The sequence below is a fragment of the Zerene cesonia genome, chromosome 16 (assembly GCF_012273895.1).
Source record: "Zerene cesonia ecotype Mississippi chromosome 16, Zerene_cesonia_1.1, whole genome shotgun sequence".
Taxonomy (NCBI): domain Eukaryota; kingdom Metazoa; phylum Arthropoda; class Insecta; order Lepidoptera; family Pieridae; genus Zerene; species Zerene cesonia.
The window spans coordinates 8,385,271-8,408,037 of NC_052117.1; the positions used below are offsets into that span (position 1 = coordinate 8,385,271).

General features: G+C 32.9%; 1 protein-coding gene across 1 annotated transcript in view; it reads right to left on the reverse strand.

The window, feature by feature from the left end:
• The window catches only part of LOC119833010 (neuroglobin-like), a 61,534-nt gene extending 41,113 nt beyond the window's left edge, over positions 1-20,421 (reverse strand). The window contains exon 1 of the mRNA XM_038356880.1: positions 20,324-20,421. The gene's annotated coding sequence lies outside the window, so the exon portion shown is untranslated. The remainder of the gene's footprint in view (positions 1-20,323) is intronic.
• Positions 20,422-22,767: the final 2,346 nt, after the last annotated feature.

Genomic DNA, 22,767 nt, shown 5'->3' on the forward strand with positions numbered 1-22,767 from the left:
GACAGATTCGAAATTCAAATGTAATATTTTTTTATAATTAAGTGTAACAGTATTTATGGCCAGACTAAGTATAAATTAGTATATTTTTTAAACAATCACTTTAAACAATACAATTTTAAAATGTATTGCAAGTAGATTAGATTGTTTATATGTAAACCATTGTTGCAAATTATTCGCATCAATGGTATAGAATAGAATAGGATAATTTTAAATTTTATGTACTAACATCGTTTTTAAGCATATTGTTACTAACAAAATGAGCCTTGATAGTTGCTCGAACAAAATTAAATTATTATTATGGTTATAATAAATTTTCTCGGTACAAACTTTCGTGCCCTATTTTATTCTCTTAGGTAAAGAATTTATCAGAATGTTTAGTGGAAGCCTTTATCATAGTAGTTATGCCCAGTAGTTTGGACTATGCGTTGGTAGATCCTTTGCGTTTCATATATTAAAATTTATTTACACATTACATTGTTACAATATTAATTATCTTTGACATAAATAGACAGCTATTTCACCCTCATCACACTTTAATCGTGGATATGGAATTTAATTTGAATATAATATCGTAAATCCTATTTAATGAGGTCGAGCCATAATCTATATGAAGCTAATACCTCTCATATTTTGAGGTTATACCGGCTTACTGAGATTTTGAATATCGTATTATAAGCTAGAATGATCTCACGTGTAGATAACAACGCAATCATATCTTTGTATTGTGATTCAAAGATTCTGTACTACAGTATATGCGAAATACGAAACTTATAATATTCCCTAACTAAATATCCATCAATACGTCAGCATACATTCAAAATCCAACATGTTTTGAAAATTTATATGAAGTTCATCTCGTTTCACTTAAATATCATCGGAATTAAGGCTTCCAAATCGATACATAGAATAACTCAAACTCACACGAGTCGTAAATAAAGTCGTATCAAAATTTTGAGGGCCCTTGAGCTGTATTATGTCGAAATGTTTAATCCGCGTATTTGGGATTTGTTTTACGCGGGAATTTCATTGCGTATTATGTTATCTGTGGCACAGATAACATAATACTATACTGGTGATGTTATATATGAATTTGTTAGCTATCCACAGGCGTAACCATTGAACCAATTTACCGATTAATTAATATATATTTGAAAGTACATTAATACTACATGGGTAGCAACTGAACAGATCTTGATTAAGCTATGGTTTATTATTAACTAAGCAAATTATGAATATATTTAAGTATCTATTATTATAAGAAAAAGACTAGATAACCAACGAAACTTTAATGATTTTTTTTATCAAGAAATACACTTTAATTATAACACCAACACAAAAACTAATAAAAGATTATGAAAAATCTCACTAATATTATAAATATGAAAGTTTGATGTTTGGATGTTTGGCCGTCAATCAAGCTGAAACTACTGAACGGATTTTGATAAAATTTGGTATACAGACAGGGAATGAGTTGACTTGGGTGATAGGATACTTTTTATCCCGATTAAATGCTTCCTTTAAATAACACAGTAATCTTGATATCCGAGCGCAGTCGGGACGAGAGTCTAGTCATTCCTACAAATATTATAAATGTGAAATTTTGTAAGGATGTGTGTTTGTTGGTTGCTTTTTGTTTGTTGGTTGCTTTTTCACGCAAAAGCTTCTGAATCGATTGCAATGAAATTTGGTACGTAGATAGCTGGATAACTGGAATGACATATAGGCAACTTTTTATCCCGATATTCCTACGGGATACGCAATTACGCGGGTGAAACCGCGGGTCGCATCTAGTTTGTATGCTATATAAAATTGAAGCGCATATAAAATAATATGTGCCTGTCTATATCCATAGCAAGAGAATCACCCTATTTTATATTTTACAGCGAACGTGCTTTTACAAAGTTGAAAATGAAAGCTTTTCACGCTCAAAGCAGAGTCAACTTTTTTATAACTAATTTTATTTTATACAGAAACTTATTATAACAAACAATGAATTCGAATAAATTAACCAACTCTATTGTATAAAACGTTTTATTCAAGTTCCATTTTAAATTATACATAACAAATTAATGTATTGAATGGAAGTAAATCTAAAAACACGATAATGTCATGGTGATTACATGTTTGCGCTGAAATTTATCAAGTATGTATACTAAATATAGAAAAACTCATAAATTGAACTACAAATTTATTACCAATTTTACAATTATGTAGTTATGTTTACTTCAATGCTTTGAAGAAACCACGCATTTAATAAATATTGTATTTAAAACAATCTCTTCGTGACTTCATCTGCGAAAAAAATGATAAGAAAGGGTTCTTATTAAAGCGAACTTATGTCCTTTCTCGGATGTTAAACAATATTTTAACCGAATTTTATACGAAACGATTCCAGTGGTTTTAGCATGAATAGACAGACAGACAACAGAGAGCGGACCTACCTTCGCATTTATAATATTAATAGGAATTTCGTTTGGTTTCTCAGTTTCAAATTGGTAAGCAGGTAATCATCATCAGCCCATATATGTTCCCACTGCTGGGACAGGCCTCTTATGAGGGCTTAGGCCATAATCCACCACGCTGTCCAAGGTTCTCACCACTGAGCCACCACTGCTTTCAAGCAGGTAGTAGAATTCGAATTCAGTGTGATTTTCCATTGGAATTTTGTTCCTTATTTTCTTTAAATAAGTGTACGTGAAGTGATCCCTTTAGTTTATTACAAATACTATCAAACCCAGTGAACTAGCCGGAAACCACACTAATTCTTGTCCGACGAAAGACAAAAACCTTCCTCGAATTATTTTTACAAACGCAGGCACTCAAATAATCGCTAACATAAATAAATAACGTGCGAGTAGTTTACGGTGCGCTTGTTTATGTAAAGTATTTTTATCTTGACCGGCTAGAACGATTTTGTATAAAATACAAGTGGAAACGTATAATTATTTGCTTACAGCTTAACAGTATGAATATTGACGTATTTGTTTCTTGATTAATGACATTTTGTGAATTATCTGCACGTTTAGCATATTTTAAATTGTGTTAAAATGTGGTTTCTATTTATTTTTGTACATTCTCTTATAGGCTTTCGGAGCAACTTGTTCAAAACAAAATATTAAGCCCTATACAGATACCACAACGCATTTTCACAACAAAAAATTACTTCTCGTACCGATATTCCATCAAGTTCCATCCAACAACTTCAACTTTAATACAAACTGTTTTCCTTGAAAGATAGAAGAACACTTGATCAATCATTTACCGATACACGCACTCCAACAAATATATACAAAAGGTTAAAGGTCTGACATTTTTCGTTTCGCGGTTAAAAACATTCGACGATCGTACAGCTTTGAATTCTTGAAAGTTCAAGGAACAAACGACCACGTTATACCTGCGGACATGCATCATAAATACCTGATGTTTTCTTGAATTCTCCTTAAGACTGAGAATTGTATTGTAAAAATAGAAACACTCGTTTCAATGGGTGAATGAGTTTTTGAACAATTTGGAATGTTCTGCTGCTTCTATTATATTATTTTGGCTTTTTACAATTATCAGTAGATAGAACATTTTAAATAGCGTATCTATTATCTGTTCTTGGATATTGCAATATCAAATTATATTATCTTGTGGAAACTATGAATAAGATTTTAACGGCTTTTTATCTTACCGAAAGAATAGAACCCACCACCATATATAACCATAATAGAACCACCCATTAAATTAGGATGCCAATAGTTGCCAAGTTCCGAAATGCAGCAAAATGTGAATTTGTTTGCATTATAATAATTTTTTGCAGTATATGCCTTCATTCCAGTTTAAGAAAACGTGCTACAGTATCTATTTCGTCGATATTGAAAGAGTTCCATTACGGCCACCAATCTTGGACCGAAATACAATAAAACCTCTTTAGACGTTCACAAAGAACTGCATGTTTCGTTTTAAAAGTTTTCACTCAACTCTTTGGAAGCGTAATGTGTTTTTAATGTGGATAAGGTGGAATTACCCGGTGTATGCATATTTTGTGGTGTATTTTTATTATTAATATCTACGTAAAGCTTTATCTTTGTTACCTTTTCATTGGTTAATCGCAGGATTTTCAATGAATTTTTAGAATATGGTGAGCAATTGTTGCAACGTGCTCCATCGAAAGACTTGTAGTGATCCCGAATAATCAGATAACACAGTTTGATGTTAAGCCACCCTGGCGCATGAGAACTAGTATAACCGACCACAAATAAAGGGATATCATCATCATCCTCATCTTCATCATCAGCCCATATATGTTCCCAATCGACACGGGCTTCCAAGTGCAGGTTGGCAGATGTCACATGTCGTCGATTTTTTGATTCTCAGACATGCCGGTTTCCTCACAAGGTTTTCCTTCACCTTTTCGAGCAGTGGTGATGTTATCCACATGTGCAGATAAATTGAAAAATCAATTTATTTCCTATACGCTCGCCTGGTTTCGACCCCCGACCTATCGATTTTGTTTTGTTTGAAGTCCAAGGTCTTCACCACTGAGCCATCACTGCGGGGAGGGAAGGGAAGTTAAGGGATAAGGCAATTGAACATAGGCGCTATTGCCTATTAACAATGGGCTCATGCCCATAGTTTTGTATCAAAATCTGTGCAGCATTTGATGTGTGACAACATACAAATAATTATTGTTGCAGTTATATTTTCCTACAGTATTCATATGAAAGTATCGATTTTCTCTAACGACCAAATTATCTCGGACCTGAAATTTCACTAAACCACTTATATCATTAGCCTATATACATATTTTGCTCCATCAGAATAAAAACTAGGTTAATACTAAGCTGAAAGCCTGCTAAAATTCTTTCAATATAAAACAAACCCTATATACAAACCACAGAGTCGAAACTTGCATGAATCTTATTTATATATTGCATCCAGGTAAACGTCATTAAATATGAACTTTACTCTTGTATAAATAAAATACGAATTCCCTTAGCAACAATTTTAAGTGTGTGATTAAAACAGTGCCTCCAAACACTCGTTAACTCTATCTAACTGATAACAGAGATAACTTTCAAATTATTTTGTGAGGGTTAACTTATCTACTATAGTAGGATTAATTTCTTTAACAATCCAATATTAACTATTTCCTATAGTACTAAAGTAGAAGCAAAACATTCAGTAATCTGTGTTTAATAGGCGATAAACAGAAAAAAATATCATTCAATCAATGATATAAATTCCAGAAGCCAAATTTCATATAAATAGTCCTCTGTAGTCAGATGATAAATGATTCAGTCTAACAATGAAACCTCGACCACAGATAATATAAAACCATACTCCTCGACATTTCCACCGCTAACTACATAGAAATAGCGAATAAATTATAACAACGATATATTTAAAACGCGATAAATACATTGATTTACGTCCACTTTGCATTACGTTTATGATAATTTATTTTTCCTTGAAGTCCGGAATGTATTGTATCGTGGCTTATTTTACGGTTTATTTTGCGAGGTGATGAGATGGTAAATTCGATAAATGGTTTCACTTTGAAGTGCGAGTTTTGTACTCTTATTCATAAAGAGGTTGCAGGAAACTTTATGCGTGAATATTTCTGAATAGTATGTTGACGGACTGCTGACTTATAAGAAAAAATTAATTATTTTACACCAACTGAGCTGAAAATTTGAAATTTTTAATCGTTGAGTCGAACATACTTCGGCACTAATTGGGCCAGCTCGCTCCGGATAAATACCAGACCCCCTCAAAAAACCGGCGTGAAATAGATACCGCGTTTTTTACGATGAGTGGGTGTGCCGGAGAACCGTTTTCTACTCCTTATTCTCCCCAGTCCATTCCTTCTTTCGAGTCGTAAGTTCTTTCTTTACCCCCTTTCCCCTTAAAAGCGGCAGAGGCACTATCTCTGCGAATGTTCATGGGCGGTGGAGATCACTTCCCATAACCATCGCCTCAGTTGCCCTCTTTGTAGCATAAAAAAAACAAAAATCACCACGTCACCGACGTCCTTCGAGAAAAGTACCAATCCAAATTCTAAAGTGAAGCTAAATGACTTCAATTTCCTATCAAACGGAAGTTAAAAAGGCGTAATTGAGTAACAACAACAAAAAAAAAAATTCAGGTCGACAAAACTATTAGCACATGATTTATCATCACAAGTAAGCGACGATGTATCCATTGTGTACATACATACATCCACAATTCAATTGATCATTGTCAATAATACAATACACGCCCTTTATTAAATTACCCTCAAACTCTAATCCATTGAAACTTCACGCACATGTTCATATTTCAGTTCTGTATTGTTTCAGTCCATCCTTAATGTCTAAGGTAAAACCATATTACTTTAGATCAATTAACTACATTACTCCTTTAGACTCGATTTTGGCCCACTGTAAACGGACACATTTAACTCTAACTGTGTATCAGGGATTGGTGACAATATAATAATTTCATGAGTTTATCTTATCGTCCTGATTAGAATGGCCAAGATTAAATAACATCCTTTCGTATGTTCTGTCATTAATTTTATATATACCCTCATAGAGGACTCATGTTCTTGTAATGGAAACATATTTCATGGGCTAATGATGATGATACTCTATACGCAAGTGAGACAATTCACTAGATTCTATAATTTAGTTAGTTTTACACATAGGTATAGACAGGTTTCCTAAATGGAAATCATTTATTATTTAACTACAAAGACGTTCAACCGGTTATCACATACTCTCGACCCGATATGAGCGCTACTCCGGGCCACATTTGGGTCAAGACCGCCGTATCGCATCTGTTTGTGTACTGAAAAATTTAAAACGACTGCAAACGCTGGGATCTAGAAATATGAACAGCGTTAATAAAAACCAGTATGCAATGTCTGTATGGAGATATGGTTTAAAACATTATAATTGTAATGAAAATAATGATGATTGTTTGATTGAATGATATTTTAAAACTTAAATAACGTGTTGGATGAAACGTTTTTATTTTTTTATGGAGCTGGTGGTTCGCCTGATGATAAGCGCTACCACCGCCCATGAATATTTGGAGAGAGCAAGGTCGTTTACAAACCTTAGGATTCTACAAATGGATTGCCGACTTCGAATTGGAAAGGGATTAAGAAAGGATAGACGAGAATAAAGGAAAGGAATGGAAAGATAAGGAAAAAGATACGGGCCTCCGGCTCCCCCACGCACCGAACGAAACACAGCAGTATTTCGTTCTATTTCACGCCGGTTTTCTTTGGGGGTGTGGTACTTCCCCGGTGCGAGCTGGCCGAATTCGTACCGAAGCATGCTCGGCTACCACAATAAAAAACATATGTGACAGATCAAATTTAATGTACGTAAAGATTTGTGAAACTATATTGAATACATTGGAAAAATTAGAATATACAAGCGAAAAAGATTGAACTAATATTGCTGAAATTTTTATTTGTAAGATGGCATAATTTCCGTCCAATATAGAAACCATTTGAGGTCTGACTTGAGGAAATCAAACAAAGCTAACCGTACGCTGGACTGGTTACACAAAACTCCTAATGTCAATAGTGATAGTTGAAAAGTGGGATTAAAAACCTCTCCTATGCGTGTCCTTTATAGGTTTATATAAATATTAAGGCCACGCTAGGCATTTTTCGGCAGGACTGTTTTTTGTTTTTTTTCTTAATGTAGAATAGCAATATAACAGTAAAACAATATACAAAACTATTCATTTATATTAATACTAGCTGCGCCCCGCGGTTTCACCCGCGTAAGTCCGTATCCCGTAGGAATATCGGGATAAAAAATAGATGTTGGCCGATTCTCAGACCTACCCAATATGCTTACCAAATTTCAGAGGAATCGGTCAAGCCGTTTCGGAGGAGTATGGCAACGAAAACTGTGACACGAGAATTTTATATATATAGATATAAGGTAGATCTGGTAAAGAGTTATGTTTCTTTGTTAAAGATGTAACTATGCAATCAGTGGCCTGATGAACATATAGGTATCAATAGCTGAACATATTGCGTACTGTGAAATGCATTATCACCAAATGTGTTTTTTTTTTTGTTTTTATAGTATGAAACCAATTTTTAAATATTGTTAACACTAGAAGATGCGAATAAAATTCTCGTTTCATGGTCAATTTGTCTTTAGATTTAGATTTAAATTATATATAATCTATGTGCTACGTATAGTATTATATTATCTGTAGTGCTTTACATGTAGAAAACTAGTATTTCTCATAAATATAATGTTGCATCAAAACGTAACGATTTAAAGAACGTTCGAATCATTCAAAGAACCACCAAGGGTTTTGCGAAAAGGTAGGAAATAAAAAATCGATACGAATATTTTCATCTAGCAAATGTAAGTCCCGAGTCTCTAATGTAATAAATGTGTTCATGCGCTTGTATCCGACATATTCAGAATAATAATGAATAAGGAAATAAATTTTTTATCATGATCGGCAAAGGATCTGGTTGGTCGCCTGAAGCTAAGCGCTACTACCGCCCATGAACATTTACAAAGGCGTAAGGCAATTTCGCAGTCAAAATCAACAAATATCTATCAAAAAGCAGTGGCTCAGTGGTGAGAGCCTCGGACTTCAAAATCGATAAGTCGGGGAATAAATATATTTGAGTAATCAATCTGCAATTACGAGTTTATCACCTTAAAATTGTAAAAACCAAAACCTTATGATAGTACATATGTGATATACATAGGTACATGAACATATGTAGCATTATGCTTAACGTATTATTTTTCAATAGATTATAATATCGCTGAGAAACCTTTTTACTTCCTTTTTTAAACCGTTAATTTGTGAAATGGAAATTCGATAAGACGATTCGTTTTACATAAAAACTATAGACGAATAAGGGACCCGCGAAAGGGACCCTCGAAACTCGAGACTTCGAAACTTGCAACCTGTGTAATTCTTATTAAATGGGTAAATGTGTGAAATTAATAAAATACTTGAATATTCGGCTACGATTTTTATGCAACAATTCACTACAAGTATAAAACAGTCTGTGTTTCTGTATGCTTAGATCTTCAAAATTACGCAAGAGACTTTGATAGTTTTTTTTAATAGATAGACTGATTCAAAAGTAAGGTTTTAATGTATAATAACATAGAAAATGCGGAGGGAAGCACTCTCATAAACTGTTTTGTACCTTTTTTTGTTTTTTTTTTAATGTGGGGAAATCTTACATAAATACCCACGGCCCCCGAGAAAAAGGAGCTGTGAATTATATCGGATTCTTACCGACTAAAACTCCACTATCCGACAAGCCGCTGGGAGTTGGTTAATATACGTCCGCGACAAACTGTTTTGTACCTAATGTGCACAATTTACCAAGGAGAATTATTTAGAAAGTTAATAAAAAGAATGATTGTGTTTTTTTTACTACATTTATCAACAAAATATTTAACCGTTAAATGTATTTAGAATAGTCTTATATGTTAATACTTGTTGAAAGAAGTTTAATATTTCAACGTAATTTACAAATTACCATAAAAATACGAAATCCAATTACAATTTTATCGCGCCGAACAAGTCGTATTATTTTTGTCTGAAAGTTGTGAATTATGGCAGATATCTTGGTGAGGGAAAATTGAATTTCTCAAAAATGACAAAGAATCTACGATAATAGGGGTTCAGGACCTTATTGGGTAATATTTTGACCCAATCATTATGGCACAATGTGGATATAAAAGACAACACAATGAAAAAATTTTCCCTGAATTTTTTATCCGTGCCATAGTTGAAATTATTTCACAATGTACCTAAATTTTGAATGTCTGAATGTAAACTCTATAGCACATAAAAAATCACATGTTAGTTAAAATTAAAATGCACATTTTGTAACAACTACATCTGAATAATTACTGTTAACAGCATAACTATAGTTATGATCATGCATAATTACTATTCCACGTCCATGTCCATGGCTAACATAAATAATAAAAAAATGTCCCATGCCCCCCGCCCGCTGCTACCCTCCCCCCCACACACCCCTCCACACCACCACCCCGCTCCGGGCTTGTCACTTTCTATTGAGATATAACGAGTTTGGTATAACTGTATTATAAATTTATTATTATTGTATTATTATTATGCACGTTCATAAATGATTAGGTTATTATTTGAAATATAATGTCTTTATACATATTTCAAGTCGTATGAGTTCAATAGACGTTTTTTTTTAAAAATGATTTTATTCACCACTGCCTTCACGATGCATTGTGATGATTGTATATGTGCAATAATAGGTAAGTAATAAATAAAAGGAACACACACATCCAACCTGTAGGTATTCATTCTTATATCTTCCACCCCTCGCAAATATCAGGACAATAAAACTTAAAGGTGAAGTCTGTTACATTTTTATTAGATCCATTAAACATCTTTTAACGTCTAACACGCTTTTAGCTAAAATGGAACGGAGGGTATCGGAGAAAGCTCTTCCTTTGAGAACGTCAAGGCAATATTTTAAGTAACTGTTTAGGTAAGTGTAAGTTTAAACGTATGAAATACGAAGACCCTTTGAAAGTAAATTGTGTGTTGGAATTTGATGAAGAATATATAATACCTTGCATTTTCACATATCCAAGGCTCTTGGACGAAGTTTTATGTGGGAGTCGAGCACGCTTCAGCACGAGGCCAACTCGCACTGGGAAAATATCACACCCCCACAGATAACCGACGTGAAATAGTACTGTTTAGTTGTAGTAATAGCATGCTACTGTGTTTCGTTCGGTGAGTAGGAGAGCCAGTGGTCCAATCATCAAAACAGATTCACCCAAACGTAACAGTTGTGAGATAGCAAACCAAAAAATAGCAGTTGTATTGATAATTCCTTCTTTTTGAAATCGTTTGAAAAAGGTCACCGACGTCCCTAGCGGGATTTTCTATCAAACCTCAAAATAATCCAGTCGCTTGATAAGACACAGGGTTATTGTGTTCCAAAAGCATAAAAATATAAATTCTCCTTCGTTTATTGAAAGTCGTATCTGATTAATAATAAAAAAAACAATCATAAAAGCGATGTACAGCTGCGTATAACAAAAACAAGGAATAAATACATCGAATACCAATGAAAAATGTTTCACTACACTCTCTTTAATGTAAAAAATTGTAAGCTGTTTTGATTTTTCATAAAATATTCCGAGATATAGCAATGAAATAATATTTTACGAGTAAGAGTTCTTTATTAGTTATACTTGTTTGATCTTTAATGGTTATTGGTTAGTTCATGAATATCTATAAATATTTATAGATTTTTTCTTCTTAAGCTATTATGGTTTGCGGTTTCGGCAACGTTAACCATTATTTACTATGCGATTAAACTAAGATTAGGATTGACCATGCGCCATTTAGTGACGTCATAGGTAAACGAATTAATAATAAGCAGCCAGTTGAGAAATAACGTTTGTATGTATTTAAATTTGATGTTCGGCAAAATAAAATAAATTATGATGCATATACTCGTATTTTGCATCTATAGTTCTTCGATTCTCTGATCTAGGTTATGTTTGTCCTTTTCTTTTTCTTATTCGTTTGTGTTTTTTTTTAAGTAATAATATTGTTTCTTAATTAAAGTAGTCGTCAAAGCCTGTATACTTTTTAATAAATACGTTTTTTATTGGTATCCTATCGCCTTTTGCTATTTTATAAGCGTTTTTATATTTTATTGATATACTTTGATTAATATTTCTTTTGAATTAACAGCTATATCACAATATGGTGCAAAGACCATCCTATTCTCAATTGGATCGCATAGTACAGAGAATCCTACTAATATTATAAATGCGAAAGTTTGTAAGGATGTGTGTGCGTTTGTTGCTTTTTCGTGCAAAAACTACTAAACCGATTGCAATGAAATTTGGTACGTAGACAGCTGGACAACTGGAATAACACAGAGGCAACTTTTGATCTCGATATTCATACGGTATACGGACTTACGCAGGTGACACCGCGGGGCGCAGCTAGCGCTTAATAAACTCGATATTAAAACAGGATGAATTGTAATAATTTTACGCAATATCATAATACGTATAATGAAAAAGCGAGTTAAAGTTTAGAAATGCTAACAGTTTCAAACAGGAATGCAAGTATATTATTTCTGAGCTTCCTTTCTTATAAAATTCTATACGAGAACATTTTCAATTAAAGAGAACTTTGCGATAGAACGCCACTTCTCATAAGTGTTTATATTTTGTAGTTTTAAAATGTTATCCATTACTTTGAATTGCATTGCATGTATAATTTAACATTCTACTATATGTTTTTATAGCATACTAGCTGTGACCCGCGGTGGAAACCGCGTAAGTCCGTATCCCGTAGGAATATCGGTATGTCCAGCTATCTACGAAGCAAAATAGTATTATTATTCACCAATAGATGTCAGGAAAAAAACACGAATATGCCATTTTCTCCCCTGCCCCCGAAACCCCCTATATACTAAATTTCATGAAAATCGTTGGAGCCGATTCCGAGATTCCAATTATATATATATATATATATATATATATATATATGTCGGCGTGCAACCGCACTTCAAACAACATAGTCGCATCTTCTAAAACAAATCTGATTCATTGGTTACAATTAGGTTCAAAATAATGTTTAGGAATGTTTGTTCTCAAATAAAAAACACAGATTATTATTCTTTAATATTTGTCGGTAACTTAAAAAAAAAAAACTAACTGATTTACTTTTTGTAATCATCTTAAATTTCTTAAAGCGTTTTGTTTATAGATTTTAGTAAGTTGCGAGAATTGATGCTTTATTCAAACAAATAATACCTCCAGTTTTTGTTATCAAAAAAGCAAAGCGCGCCGGTTCAAAAACACTTCGACTCGAGCTGTCGTAGCGAGCGGAGCTCTTGAAGAACAAAATAAATCGAAATAATTATTCACAAGTATTTTTCTTTCTACTACATCACTCAGTATCGGCTATAGCAATGCTCAAGGAAGTCGGGACGTCAGAAATGCTGGCAACACTCTTCTTAAAGACAACCACGTGCACCTTCATCCGTTATATATATATATATATATATATATATATATATATATATATACAAGAATTGCTCGTTTAAAGGTATAAGATATAATTTAACATTACTGTGGCGGGATCACTGGTGGCTGTGAGGCTAGAAGTTGCTACGGTTTGGCAAAAAGACGCGGGTTCGAATCCCGCCACTTGATCAAATTTTTTCTATTCTTTCAAAATTTGTCATTCTATCATCTGTTAGGTCAGTTAGTCTTTCCTGAGGTTTCAATTTATTTAGTAATACAAACAGGGTTAATTTTATAATCGATCAGATTCAAAAACTGTTTTTTATTGAATAGACTGTTTAATCCAACAGATTCAAAAACCGTTTCGTATTATTTATTTTTTTTATCCTAGCAATATTGATATCAAATGAAAGATTATATATGCCATTACAGCCATTACAGTAAAAAAAGTTGGGCTATACATTTTCATTATAATACTGGAATCTGTTCTACGATAAAATGCCGCTCCTCTAGCATGCAACACTTTCAAAGAAATTCCATAATTCAATATAAAGATTAGTTCTGGACATGTAATCCAGTTGGAAGCTCCGTAGATGAAAGGATTTTTAATTGCATTAATAGCCGAGCTTGCATCTCCATAATGGTTTCATCCGTAGGGAATATTAAATAGATTAATTATTTAGAAGGATTAAGTTGATACGTGGAAGCATTTTCTCCATATGTAGGTATATACATTTTGTGTTGAATTAATTTGTTCGTCAGAATAACTGACGGAATGAAAATACATTTATATGCATTTCACTTACTACGTATATATTTTTATTTCTTAAAATTAAATTGATATGTAATTGAAACAACTGTTAAATAAAGTTTTCATGCACTAACATGATTAAATGAACATTAATATTTTATAAAAGATGTTATGTAGAGCATATCTACACATTTAGTAAAACGAAGGAAGGAATAATAACTGGCGTTATTCCAATATTTATGACTATAATTATATCATAACTTCTGTTTTATAGTATATCAGTAATAAAGTATACAATTTTAGCGACAATTTGTCCAAATCCAAATAAAAAATCCTTTGTATTTCCTTGTGTTTGATTTTACGCGAGTATTACACATTTGGAATTAAAAACTTTTTAACGGATTTTTAACGCGATTAATTCATTATATTATTAACGCGACGTTTCGAATACTACAGACTGAGACTCACGTCTCCCCGTGACCACGCTCGCTTAAAAGCACGCACGTTTAAAATCCGTTAAAAAGTTTTTAATTTCTAGAAATCTATTTGGTTAAATGGAACTAAGCTTTACGTGCTACCCATTTCTTGTTTATATATTTGAATTCTAATTATATTGTAGATTACGTCTTTTAATATATAATCATAATAAAATTACCTTTGTATTCAGGCAAACATCCAAACATTCATCTGATCCATTGTTGACCCTTAGGCGTATTTTGGACAATGAAAACATTACGGCCTCAATGTTATGAACCTTTGTTCTTTTGGACACGAAAATTTATATTAAATGGTATAATTGTTACTGACATAAAGGATTTTCGTGAAACAGAAGATAATAAAAATAAATATAGCATAGTATTAAAAACAAGAATGAATTAATCCTACTTCCTACTATCCTACCCTACCCTAATATTATAAATGCGAAAGTTTGTTAGGATGTTTTCACGCAAAAAGTTCAGTAGAACTGATTGCAGTAAAATATACGTAGATAGCTAGACAACTGGAATAACACATAGGTAACTTTTAACCCCGATATTCCTACGAGATACGGACTTGCGCGGGTGAAACCGCGGGGCGCAACTAGTAACCAATAATTTCTTTGATTTGTATGAATGGGCCAGCTTTATTGCTTAGTATCTAAAGAAGTAAAATGTTACATTAAATAACAGCATAAATTCTTGTGTATTACGCTTAATTTAATTTAATTACGACTTATTTGTAGACCTTTCGCACATAGACAAATCATTTCATAAAAATATATAGAGCCGTTTCGAAGAAGTTAGACTAGGTTAGAATAAGTTAGCTTAAATTATGGTTTTTAATTTATTGTTAATTTTACGATGGCGATTTATTGATTTTTATGCCAAGTTTTAAGATGATAAAAATATCTGAATATAAATTTTCTATTAGAAGTGAAGTGTATACGAGCGAAGCCACGGGCAAGAAATAGTATTCTAGACTACACTCACATAGAATGAGATATTACTTAGATACATAGGTAAAGTTTTAACTAGCATACTCACATTTCGCTTACGTTCTTAATACCTCTTTGGAAATCTTCAGGCATATCTAGAGGCTTTTGTTTTCGTTAACCGACTTCAAAAAAGTATATCAATTCGATGTGTACGTATGTAATGTTATCAGAATTGCACAGTTTTTGAACATGTTAGACTATAAAACCTCCGAAACACGTGTGCCAAATTTTATAAGCGTATGTTTTTAGCTAAATATACTGATTGTTTATTCGTCACTCAGTCAAATTATCACACTTATATTATAAATGTGAAAGTTTGTTTGTTTGGATTTTCTGTCCATCAATCACGCTGAAACTATTGAACGGATTTTGATGATATTTGGTATACAGACAGGGTATGAGTTGATTTGGGTGAAAGGATACTTTTTATCCCGATTAAATGCTCCCTTGGGATAAAACAGAAATTTTGATATCCGGGTGGAGCCGGGACGAGCGTCTAAATAAACGTTATGTACCCACATCTTTCCACTGTAGTATGTATGCGTATTTTGTCATTCTATTGTCATTAAGACACTATAATAAAGATGCTATATAAACATGTTATGTCCTGATATAGACCTTTGACATTGGTTATAAATATATAAATATATAAAACACGATCCCAATTCAAACGTAATCAAATATGAATTGGTAATAATATTATGCTATCAAATAGTAAACTATACAAAACCCACATCTACGATAACTCTAAGGAAATTAAATAAACAACCCCTATATAATTCAAACCGAATCCGCTACAATATCAAATATTTGAAATCCAAGATAGATACATATTTACTTTTACAAGGATACATTGCTTGTGTATTTATCATTTTTAGCGTTCCCTACCCAAGGACTAAAACGGGACGTTCTAACTAGTTGTTCTTTTAAGTTGTAGAACTTCGGTGTTCGTCTGTCTGTCCGTAGGTTTTCACCAAACCATAGCCATGTATCCCATGAACCATGATGGTAAGATAGTTTAAAATTTCAGATTTGATGTATTTTTGTTACCACTAAAGCAAAAATAAAATGGAATAGTTGACAAAGGGACATAAATTGAATGAGTGAACCTCGTTTTTGCAGTTAATCTTTACCTTTAAGGAACCCAGCGTGCGACTCGATCTTGGTCTTATTACATATCAAAATTCAATTACTTCGCAACAGCACGAAAAACACACATCGAATAAGGTTTAAAATGAATAAAATATTTACATATACATTGTTTTGTTTGAGGGCGAAACAGAGGTCGCACGATGCTCAGATTCTCCGGGGATTGAGTCGCCACAAACACGTAGCTGTCACTTAAGATTCCCCTGATTATATTCCTTTTCGAGCTTTGTACGTTTCTTGGAGTTAAATGAAGACAAAATATTACATTATATACATACACACGTAGGTCAAAACATCGTATATGAAATACTAATAGTTAATTTCTTATGCAATAGAACTTAACTAATTTGACTAGACTCACTCATTATTTTCATTCCATTTGACATAACGTTTAAGCACTACAAAAATGTAAATTATGCAAAAGCGCATTATTAATTTTGTATTCACTAATGCAATCGTCAGATATAAAAATCTACCACCGGACTAATGTATTTTTCATTGACCTATTTTTTTTTACTAATTATGAATAGTGTCTCGTTATCCACCAGGTTGTCTGGAAGAGATTGCTACTTTAGCGATAAGACTGCCTGTTGTGCTTCTATAGAATTTATTTCTGTATGACTTGGTGCATTATAAAGTATTTCGAATTGATTTGATTCTAATACGTTGCGTAACGTTTTAACAAATAATAAAATATAATAGTTAAAAAAAACTAAAAAACACGCTTTGACAAAAATCATATTTTGCAAATTGAAAACTGTAATAATTTTATCAAATTAATGTAGTGTCATCGGTCCTCAATAAATCTACAAAGTTTGAACGAAATCTGGCCGTTTAAAGTGGGTCAAAATCGCGCCCAAAGAAGTCGGTTACAAACAAACATACAGGTGAAGCTAATAAAAAGCGTGTAAAAACATGCCAAAAGATCTATAACCAATCAAGATTACTTGTTCATTATGCTATCGATGGAGATGAGCTACTCTGAGGTATTTTATACTAGTGTCTAGTTAAGTCCATAAAGATGCAATTAAATTTATACCAAATAGGAGACCAAATAGAAGGTCTTATGTGATCCTGGAAAATAACGAGGGCTATAACGAGGCGTAGAAACGGAGAATTCAGCATTTTGATCAAGAGGTTTAGATTGTTTCATACATTCTAGGTACAATACTATATGATTTATATTCATATTTTATATACAATGTAGTAAAGCAGGCTGCTTTGATTAAGAAAAAAAATCATATTATCATCGCATCCAGTTGTTATATAACCGCGCATATTAATTAAAAAATTTTCGGCCTTGACATTTCTTTCACATAGTACACATATTGGAAGATAATCTGTATAAAAAATGAATCGCTGAGCGAAATCTCCAGAACGGCTCTACCAATTCGACAATTTTTGTCTCACCTTTTTTATTAAAGCACACAGGTTTTTCAAAGTTGCTTCAAAGCCAGAGCTGACAACTAGTATTGAATTAAAACCGTCCCATAATAGGATGTTACATAAATCTATTTACCCTTGCCACCCTGGTACAAATGGACTATTTTTTGTGCTATCATCTTCCGGTCTTACAAATAAAACAACAAAACAATAAATTGCTAATCAACGGAAGCCTTGAAATTACAGACAGAGAAAAAATCCGGCAAAAACATGACAAGAATTGTTTAATCCTCCTCTCATTGTAGTAGCAATAAATCTACACTTATATAAGCAGTGGTGGCTCAGTGGTGAGAACCTCGGACTTCAAAATCGATAAGTCGGGGTCCGAGACCGGGCGAGCTTGCAGGAAATAAATTGATTTTTCAATTTATCTGCACATGTGGATAACATTTCCACTGCTTAAAACGGTGAAGGAAAACATCGTGAGGAAACCGGCATGTCCAAGAATCAAAAGTTCGACGACATGTGACATCTGCCAACCCGCACTTGGCCAGCGTGGTGGATTATGGCCTGAACCCTCATAGGAGGCCTGTGTCCAAGCAGTGGGAACATATATCGGCTGATGATGATGAATATAGGAAAGAGGGAACTTTTGTTTGTTTCGTAACAATATCACGCAAATCTGCTAGACCCATTTCAAAAATGTTTTCACCATTGAAAAGCTGCAACTTCAGTGACATAGGCTAAATATAAACATCGGGCGTAGCCGGGGCGAACAGCTAGAATTATAAAATAATGGACCCGACACCTAAATTCTGAGTCCTATTGTATAGGACTTGCATTTACGATTTTTCATTTGACATCCATAAAACTAGGGTAAAAAAATATCCCTCTCCCGCCTTTTTTAATTTGTGGGCGCCATTTTGATAATCTATGTAGCTTATGTCACTACGACAATTCAGATTATAACAATGACGCATCATACATCAAAATCCGCCCCACAGTTAGTTGCAACAGGCTGTAGGGCGTGCCAAAGAAATAGACATACAGAGTCACATAATAAGCATACACTAGAAAACATTACACTCCTTATGTCCAAGTCGAGTTAAACAAATACATATAAATACTTCCTCTCTTTATTCATAAAGAAAAGCAAAATCCCCATTTTCTAGGGAGCGAATCAAATGTTAAATGGAATTTTAAATATATGTATCCAAATAATGAAACAGAAGACTTAAAGTGTCGAGCAAGTATTACAAGTTTATATACCGTTTAACTGTAATATATAATTAGTTATAACAAAAAACTATACTGCCTACAAATTGTTTGAACTAGAGCTAAAGATAAAATAAGTGTCATTAAAATTGGTTCATCTTGTTAAAACTTATGAGGTAACAGGCACAAAAAATACAGTCCGGTTAAGTTAAATTAAAAATAACTTTGCTTTTTAAGACGAAAACAAGGTATGTTTCACGAAACACAATGCCAGTTAACTCTAAAATTCGTATAACAAGACACTGTAAAAATGTATTTGCCTTTAGAAAACTTTCTTACTGTATATCTGTTTTAGTGCGAAATAAAGTTATGTCTATGTCTATGTATTACTGATGAATAATGAAAAATTGATGATGTATTATTGATGAATAATTGCAGATATCGGTAAATAACCATATGCTTGCCAGTCTGTATCGAATTTTTTTATTATTTATTCATGGTTGGAACCAACAAAACTTATATATTAAGACCTAATCAATCATGTCTAAACCTACATCTACCTAACACCTAGTGCTAGAGTGTTATGAAACACAGTAAATAGCTCTTCTACTCCACATTATGGTGATTTTCAGACTTGAATAACATATAACCGCCTTTTATCTATTTCAACATATATCTAAACCCACTCTTTGGAGTTAAAACAGTAAAAAATTAGGCTTCACACCGATATAACTGACTATATCCTTTTCTAAGATTCTATTTTCCCAAAAAATCCATATAATAAAAAAAAAATATAAAACAAAACACAGGATTATCTAATCGGATGAACAATTTTCGAGTATTTGCGTAGTACGGAAAGGTTTTATATGCTTACATAGTTATGTTTATAAGGAATAGAGGAATATAAACCGATGTACTATAATATTTCCTACAACAAGTTATAGTTATATTTCCTATAACAAGATAAAGATAGAAACATGATTTCAAATGATATAATTTCTAAATCATATAAATCTGCGAGTTACATTTATTTAATTGAAACTTGTAAGCCTTTACAAATTCTGCATTTATATATAGTAATTCTTTAACCCAGAAAAAATTTTTAAAGAAAAACGACAAAACAAAATTATGAATTAATAAGACAGACGACTAAGGGACAAATTTTTTAAACCAATTATAACCATTGAATCTCAAGGACAAGACCAAGCGAGTTAAAATAATACCTCAGCTGAATTTACATCAACACCATTCGCATAAGCTTACTCTGTAGCCTGTACTGAGGTACGTGGCAAACAAACACGCATGTTTCATCAAAACAAATGGACTCACCCCTACTACGACACAACACTCACACACTTCACTTGTTATTATCGAGTTCGCATCGAGTTCTAACACGCGATCGCAATGGGTGGCGGGTCGGCCCTCACTGGCCTGGAGACGGTAGTAGCTGCAAAGATTATGGCACTGAAACTGAAATTACAGACGCGATACTTTTGATCGTCTGTCTATTTAGTGAGACAAAATTAAAAATAATTATCACCTGGTAATAGGCTTATTTTTACATTCATAACATTGAAAAATGTAATGCCTAAAATCTTTATCAACAACTCTATATATAGGTAAAGTTATATATATAGTCTGATATTTACAAAAAAGAAAATTCATATAATAAATCACAAAAATTTAAGAAGAAATACAACACGAGTGTGAATTAGGCCAGAAATAAAATTATCTCTTAACTACGTCAAACGTTTATAATTTATGATCGATTTTCAGGAATTTATTATAAATATTATCAGAATCAAGTCATCAGATTCACCGCTTCCGTAAAAAATACTCCCAACACTATAATTAACACGTTTCAAAATAAATTAAGACAAGAACGTAATAATTTTAAGGCCACGTGTGAAAAGCGTAATCCATTATGCTCTTGTATAAATAAACATACAACGTACTGTATGACGTAGGTTATAAAATATTATGAACGTTAAAAATAAACAAAATCTCTCAATGAAGACGGTATACACGGATGCGTCAAGTCTGTGTGGTCATTCAAACAAACATTTTAAAATTAGACATAGAAAATTAGATGTGTATTTAATATATGAGGTTAATGATACTACAATATTATTTTTAAGCCAAGGAGGTTTGAGAACCTTCTTATGACTGTATTTTTTCTACCGTTTAACGTGATTGTTTTAGTGTTGAAAATTTTTGTAATTTGGCCCAATTTTAGAATTTGGAGTGGTACCTCCCCCTTTGTATGTCAATGACCTTTTTGGAAAATAATTATTAATGTGTAATTTAATTTACAAACAACTTTAGTTACATATAAACAACGACAGTATACAAAGCAAAACCAAATTTTCAGAAATTAATGACTTTTGAATGTTATATCCGCCTTAATAACAATAATTTTATGAAAATCTTATTCCCTTTATTATAATTTTTAGATGATCAATACAACATCAAAAGACCTTTATTTATATATGTATTTTACTAGTTGACGCATCTGTTTTTCAGTGCCACGGCATAATCTTTGGCCGCATTTCCATCCCGTTTTCTCGGCCCATTTTCCGCACCTATCTCTTTCACGTTTAATGATGACGTATACGGAAAGCTCAATCAAAGTTCTTGTTTTAAATGTCAAGTCAGCTATTTTACATGTTATCTTATCCTTACTAATATAAAATGTGAAAGTAACTCTGTCTGGGTTAGGTTCAACGGTTTAGGCGTGAAGAAGAGACAGTTAGACAGAGTTACTTTTGCATTAATAAGAGTAGATAACTTATCACTTCCTAATAATTTACTATGTACATGTGTATATTATGGAATTTCCCTTGCAATATCATGGTTTCTTATGTCATCAGGCGGCTGAGCTGGTGGTTCACCTGATGGTAAGCGATCACCACCGCTCATCGACATTAAGAGAGGTAGCGAATGCACTACCCGCTTTTATGTGGTAAGGGATAAGGAAAAAATTGAAGACTGGAAAGAAAATGAGGAAGAAGAAACGGGAAAATGAAATTATTTTCATATAATAATGCAGATTAGTCGAAACGTACGTATGTATTGCGGATGAGGTGTAGATCGAATTTCAGCCCTCAACCGACCCAAATGATCTCTTATCTCTTGGTATTATTGACCAAGGTTTAAGACAATAAAATATAATAGTTTAAAAAAACTATAAAACACGCTTTAACAAAAATCATATTTTGCAAATTGAAAACTGGAATAATTTTATCAAATTAGTGTATTGTCATCGGTCCTCAATAAATCTACAAAGTTTGAACGAAATCTGGCCGTTTAAAGTGGGTCAAAATCGCGCCCAAAGAAGTCAGTTACAAACAAACAAACATACAAACAAACAAACATACAAACAAACAAACATACAGGTGAAGCTAATAAAAAGCGTGTAAAAATGTTCACTGAATTTCCGTGTTCAATATAATTATAATGTAGCTGAGCCCCGCGGTTTCACCCGCGTGAGTCCGTATCCCGTAGGAATATCGGGATAAAATATTGCCTATATGTCATTCCAGTTGTCCAGCTGTCTACGTACCAAATTTCATTGCAATCGTTTCAGTAGTTTTTGCGTGAAAGTAACAAACACATACACACATCCTTACAAACTTTCGCATTTATACTATTAGTAGGATAGGATTAATAATTAATTAGTAGTATTATTGATACGTGGTTCGAAACAAAATCCTAAAGCATCTTTAACTCTGCTTCAGCACCGCCTTAATTTAATTCAAATGGAAGTCTCTTGA